We start from the raw sequence: 6,060 nt of genomic DNA, 5'->3' as shown, positions 1-6,060 counted from the left end.
GGAAAGGGGGGAAACGTCAAGTCCTCACTGTGCCAGACCCAATGCAGCACCTCTCTGCAAAGTATCTGCTGCAATCAAAAAAAACGTTAGATTTTTTTTTTTTTTTTTTGCAGCGGAATTGAGCTGGGCTTCTGGAAGGGAATTGAACCTCCACACACTCCCACCGTCACGTGGTCGGTGCAGGAGGAGGTTTTTTAGCTGCAGGCAGTCTGACACCACTGTCGGACTGGGAAATATGACTTCCATTTGGTATTCACTGTAAAGGAGACAAATACCACAGGACTAAAGTGTAGTTCTCTGAATTCTTTTGAAAGCCTCATTTTATTTGTTAGAATCATATTTATCATAAAAACCCTAATGATAGTTCCAGATGTTTTCATTGGCTTTTAGATTGCAAAAACAGTGTCCATGCATCTATAATTAGGATTAACTCTACCCACTGCATTCAATTCCATATTAAATATCTTAAATGGATGTATTTCATGTTTTAAACTAAAACATATTGCTTGTGTTTCTATATTTAGGAACATTCCTGTAAATAATCTGTCCTTTTCACATAAATATATTATTTCTACCAAAATAAAGTGCAAAACAAAAACAAAGTGCATTGTCCTTTAAAAACCACGTATCTTCAAATTTCATGATTTGGAATTTCTTTTGAAAACATTGAAGGGATTATGTGTTTCTTTGTGCACTGAGAAAATGATCCCTCCTCTTAAACTAAACAAACCACTTAAAAAACCATCGGATTATCGGAAAAAATGTTGTTTTGAAAACTTGTTTGTTTAGGAGATATATCGTTTTTTACGAGTTAATGACACCGCACGGAGAAAGTCAGCGACTTCCTGTTTGTTTCTCATGTTTCCCCCCCCCCTCCCCAGCTTTTCTTAATCGAAAGCAATAATAAAGTGACGAGATTGGAGGAAATACACATTTAAATTCAGCGGCTATGTTTGTAAAATACATTAAAAACCCATATTTTTTTTAGTGTATGTTGTTATGATTGGGGAACAAAGTGCAGAGGATATTTTAACTCCAAACATTCCATCTGAAAAATATCCAGTGACATTCACATCACAAACACTACTAGAATTTCTTCTATTATAATATTACATCAACATCTGTATGAAAGTGTGCACTGAATTGTTTTGTACACTCGCCTGTTGTTATTACATCATCCAGAGTTACAAACCAGGTCATTATTCTGCTTCAGGACACTGGGAGCAGGACCTATTTTTAAGATTTTTGCAAATCTGCATTTTGCATCCCCGAAAAACAAGCTTGGAATATATGTGAATGGATGATTCAGACATTCGTTGCATCAGAGTCAGTGACTGCTTCTACTTGTTGAAAATTTCTCCTCGTGTGTTATCAGCGTTTTGGAGCCGCACGTCTCGGACACCTCGGCGATTGTCAAAGCGGAACACGTGGTTCATCTTCAAAGTTATATTACCGCTTCGATTTCACTCTTGCTTAGAAGCGTGGTTGCTGTTGGTGTCGTGGTTTAAAAAAGAGTGAGTAGAGAGCGGGGGGTGGGAGCGTGTGGGGGGGGGGTGGGGGGTGTTAGGGGTGTCAGATTTACAGTGGTGGGAGTCTGGCCTTTTCTGTCTCCGTGGCAAAACATGTTCGTGTGTAATTGGCAGGAGGAGGTGGGGAAAGGAGGGTCTGACTTAATGCGAGCCACCACATTTCTCTCTCCATCTGTTCTAAGGCCTACTCACGTCTCCTACAGTCAAAATGGCGGACGCTCAGGCTCCGGTCTTATTAGCAGGATACAGTGTCAGCCCCCCTCCTCCTCCTCTCTTCATTCCCCCCCCCCCCACCCCCACGCTCCTTCATTTCTAATCACCCATTGGTCATTTTCACCCCCCCCCCCCCCCTGACCAATGTCGAGCCTTAAGTGGCGGCGGTACGTCACAGACAAGGTGGAGATTTGTGTTTTCGGTTCCCCCTCCTCAGGCCTCTGGTGTAGTACTGTTCATGGCTAACCTCCAGCACATTACACAAGCACGCCTTAGCACGTACAGTATTTGGATGGAGTAGCTCCGTACATCATGTCTTTTTCACTATTTGGATTTATTACGGGTTCCTTCATCCCACCCTTTCCCACTTCAACGCATGCACAAATCAATATTTTTGATATAATGAACGGATCAAATGATTATGTGTAATAGCGACAAACCCACAGAGGATTATCACTCAACCCTGCACTTCCTTTCAATTCAAGTGTTTTAGTATCTTTTAGCTCATTGTTTTGAGTTTCCAGCCCACAACTTGACTGATTTTATTCACTCCAACTCCTCTCGTCAAGCAGAAAACTCTGATAAACCCAATGTGTACTACTATACCTGCTCAGGTACTGCACACAAGTTTAGCATCTGGCTGGTGAACAGGTTAGGGTTAGGGTGAGGGTTAGGGTTAGGGTGAGGGTGAGGGTTAGGGTTAGGGTTAGGGTTAGGGTTAGGGTGAGGGTTAGGGTTAGGGTGAGGGTTAGGGTTAGGGTGAGGGTTAGGGTGAGGGTTAGGGTGAGGGTTAGGGTGAGGGTTAGGGTTAGGGTGAGGGTGAGGGTTAGGGTTAGGGTTAGGGTGAGGGTTAGGGTTAGGGTGAGGGTTAGGAATTGGTGTAGACCAAAGCAGAGCTAAAAGAAAACTGAGCTTATATAACACATTTGCCATAACACCTCTATATGGTGATAATAGGTCCAATTTATGCTTACTGGTTGTTCCACTAAACAACAAGCAGCTATTATATATATGCAGTTTATAATGATGACAGTGGAAGATTTACCATCAAAATTCGGTTTTAGACAAAAGCAGGCTTCATATTTCTATTCAGCAACAGTTAATTATGCAGAATGAAAAAATGAATGAACAAATTAAAGTTAATATGAGCTCTGTCAGCTGGTTTAAAACACAGCTTCTGACTCACAATTTAATGCCTCCAGCTTGTTTTCAAATTAAAATCTTATAAAGAAGGGTCTTAAATTTGCATCACTTTTTTTATCGCTGTCCTAATATTACAAGTATGATAAGGCTTTTTTAAAACATGATTTTTTAGCCTTTATTGGACAGTTGGTGGGAGACAGGCCAATAAAGGTCCCTTGCTGGACTCAAACCAGGGACATTGCAGGTATATGTCAAACACTGTAACCACTCAGCTATAAAGACACACAATTTTAAGATCCTATTTTATTCCCGAACAGTCAATTAATGCTGCTTTTTTAACACCAGTATTCCTGTAGACTCATAGTTTAACTCATTGGACAGAGTAGATCATAACTTTTTCATCAGATGGTGTTTGTGATGCAGATAGATCTGTTGATATGCTAGCTGAGTAGCTGTTAGCACTTTTAGAGTGTCTCATTGGCTAGAAGACAATTAAAGTCAGTTAAAAATCTCTAAAACAAGCTAGTAAGTGGATCTTGAGTCGGGTATGTTCAGTTAAACTTTGATGCTCAACAGTAGAACAGTGTTATGAACTTAATTATGCATTCATATATTGATTTTGCATACATAGAAAGTTTGATATACTTGGATTTAACTTTCTTTCATGTTAGAATCCAGATATTTCTTGAGTCTAAAAGGTGATTCAGTTCAACTTGACTTCTAGGAAATCATCTCACTTACAAGATAATTGCCGTTATTTCAAATTTGTTTTGACCTGAGCGTCGCGTGATGTGTTGTGGTGTTGTTTTGAATATGTCACAGGGCAGGTCTTCATTATGTGAAGGGAATAAGCTATGCGGTCACATTAGATTGAACTCTAAATCCTCTGTGGCCAATTAATGGAAGAGCGGCAGTTTGGGTTTCCGCAAAGGCATTTAAATGTAGGCAAACACATTGGTTTGACACATTTGGAGGTTGGCTGGGTGTTCCCCTCTGTACTGTGTGGAATTATCCCACATTTAAGCTACTTATGCCTCAAGTGGCAGTTATGTGAAACATACATCTCAGTTGTTTTGAATCATACGATTTATTATTAATGATCAGCTGTTGATTTCTCTAATATCATCCAGACATATAAATAGTTCTCAACCTTTTTTTTTTTTTTAGACCTGTCATAAGAACACTAAACCAACCAAAATTCCTCAAATCTAGCCCTCTTAATGGTCCAGACTATTCATCGTCGGTGTTGGCACAGATCAGCTCTGCTTACATACATAACATTAATGTGTGTGAGTATCCACCGCAGAGCAGTTAACCTACAGCTCAGAGCAAACAGTGAGGGCTGGAGCCACCGTGCTCCATCACACATGAGGGAGAGCTAACTCACACTGAGTCAACGTCCTCCCCCCTTTCCATCATAAGCCACAGTCACAACCGCTGCGCTTTTCCCCAAACACTGTTAGCATGTGTGAAGTGATGAAGCTGCAGAGGTCACGACACGCTCCTCACACGGCTACACGCTGGCACTGCTGATTCGTCTTGCTTCCACCGATGCTTCTAGATAGCTACAGTTCAGCTTCGACTAGTTACGACGGTTTCATCGTGCATCTTAGCTGTGAACATTGTGAAATGAATAAATAGTAATAAATAGACACATCTTTGATGGTTTGTTTTTAGGTGTAGCTGTTGTAGTACCTTATTTATTCCAGTCTTAACACAATAATCAGGTGCTTATATGGGCACTCAAAGAAGTTTTACTTGCTGTAATAATTTGTCCTGCTCATACTGGCCATTCAATTCATTCATCAGTCATTCTAATGACATAAATAGGGAACAAAATCCACAGTCCACGTTCCTTATCTTCAGCTTCAGCCGTCTCAGTTAGTCAATCAAGTAAGTGAGTGGTATAAAATTCACTTTGTATTTACATAGACAGTTTTATTGACTTATTGACTGCATGGATAGTAACAAAAAGAGGGAATGTAACCGTGGAGGAAGTCCACTCGATTTGAAACAGACTCTTGATATCATATTTATTTAAGATCTGTGAAATATATTTTTTGAAATTGCGGAAGGTGATCTTTTAAAGGCTAGAATACTGTTAATTATAGTCTAGCCACTGTGGGGAATATGTTAAAATATCATCAACTATCATCCCACCACCAACACACTATCATGTAGACAGGTTAGAGAGATAAACACACCTCTAATATAACAAAAAAAGTTCAATTAATAAACATAATGTAATCTCTAAATATCCTAACAACAGTGTGTGTTGTATAGTCTCCAGCCCCCATGACTCTGAGTTAGCGGTTTTAGAAAACTGATGGATGGACAAATACTCCCCAAAAATATCACATTACTGTTTTTTCATAACAGTACACATCATTTCTAATTTCATCAAATAACAGAAAAATCACTTTATACAAAATGTGTTTTTTTGTGTTATTCTTGAGGGTTACATTTAATTTTGGATCAGGGTATTACTAAAACATTGTTTAAAGAACCATAGCTGATATTCCATGTTCATTTTATTTTTTCTTGCGTGTAATAATGGAAAAAAAGGGGAAAAATAGAGAAAGATACATTTCTTGTAACAACACCAAACAACAACTTTTTTAACTGCAGCTCCAGATTGTTAGCACCATGTGCAGGAGTTAAATTATAAAGATGTATCACCTTTGCAAACTCGTGTGGCATCGTTGTTATAATATACTTTATGTGGAGTTTGAATCAAATGCACACAGTATGTAATGTGAATGGTGTTACCGCCTTCGTGTTTGCTCATTGTTTGAATGACTGACACATAGTAAGGTAATGATTGAGTGAGAGTTTGTCATACCATAAGATTGAACATTGTTCACAGCACCCTGAGGCTCAGCTTAATATTTCTGTGGTGTTTAGGTTAATCTATAAATGGGTGTAAATCTTTTGTTTTTTTTAAATCCCTGAATGAAACCCAGCAGAGCATTCTCTTTTTGGTCTTGTAGCATGAAGCTGCATTGAACTTGTATAAAAGCAGACTAGCAGGGTTACAGCTTCTATAAAAGTGCTCCTGTTTATCTGGCTTCTTTCTCTCTGCTCCACCTCGTAAGCTCTGGCCTCTTACTAGTCCCCCCAGTGCTCCTATTTAAACAGTGTCATGCCCTTTGTTTTTCAGAGGTAAGCCCCTGGA

The sequence above is a fragment of the Scomber scombrus genome, chromosome 5 (genome assembly GCF_963691925.1).
Source record: "Scomber scombrus chromosome 5, fScoSco1.1, whole genome shotgun sequence".
NCBI classification, from domain to species: domain Eukaryota; kingdom Metazoa; phylum Chordata; class Actinopteri; order Scombriformes; family Scombridae; genus Scomber; species Scomber scombrus.
Note: the sequence above shows the minus strand (reverse complement) of the source record.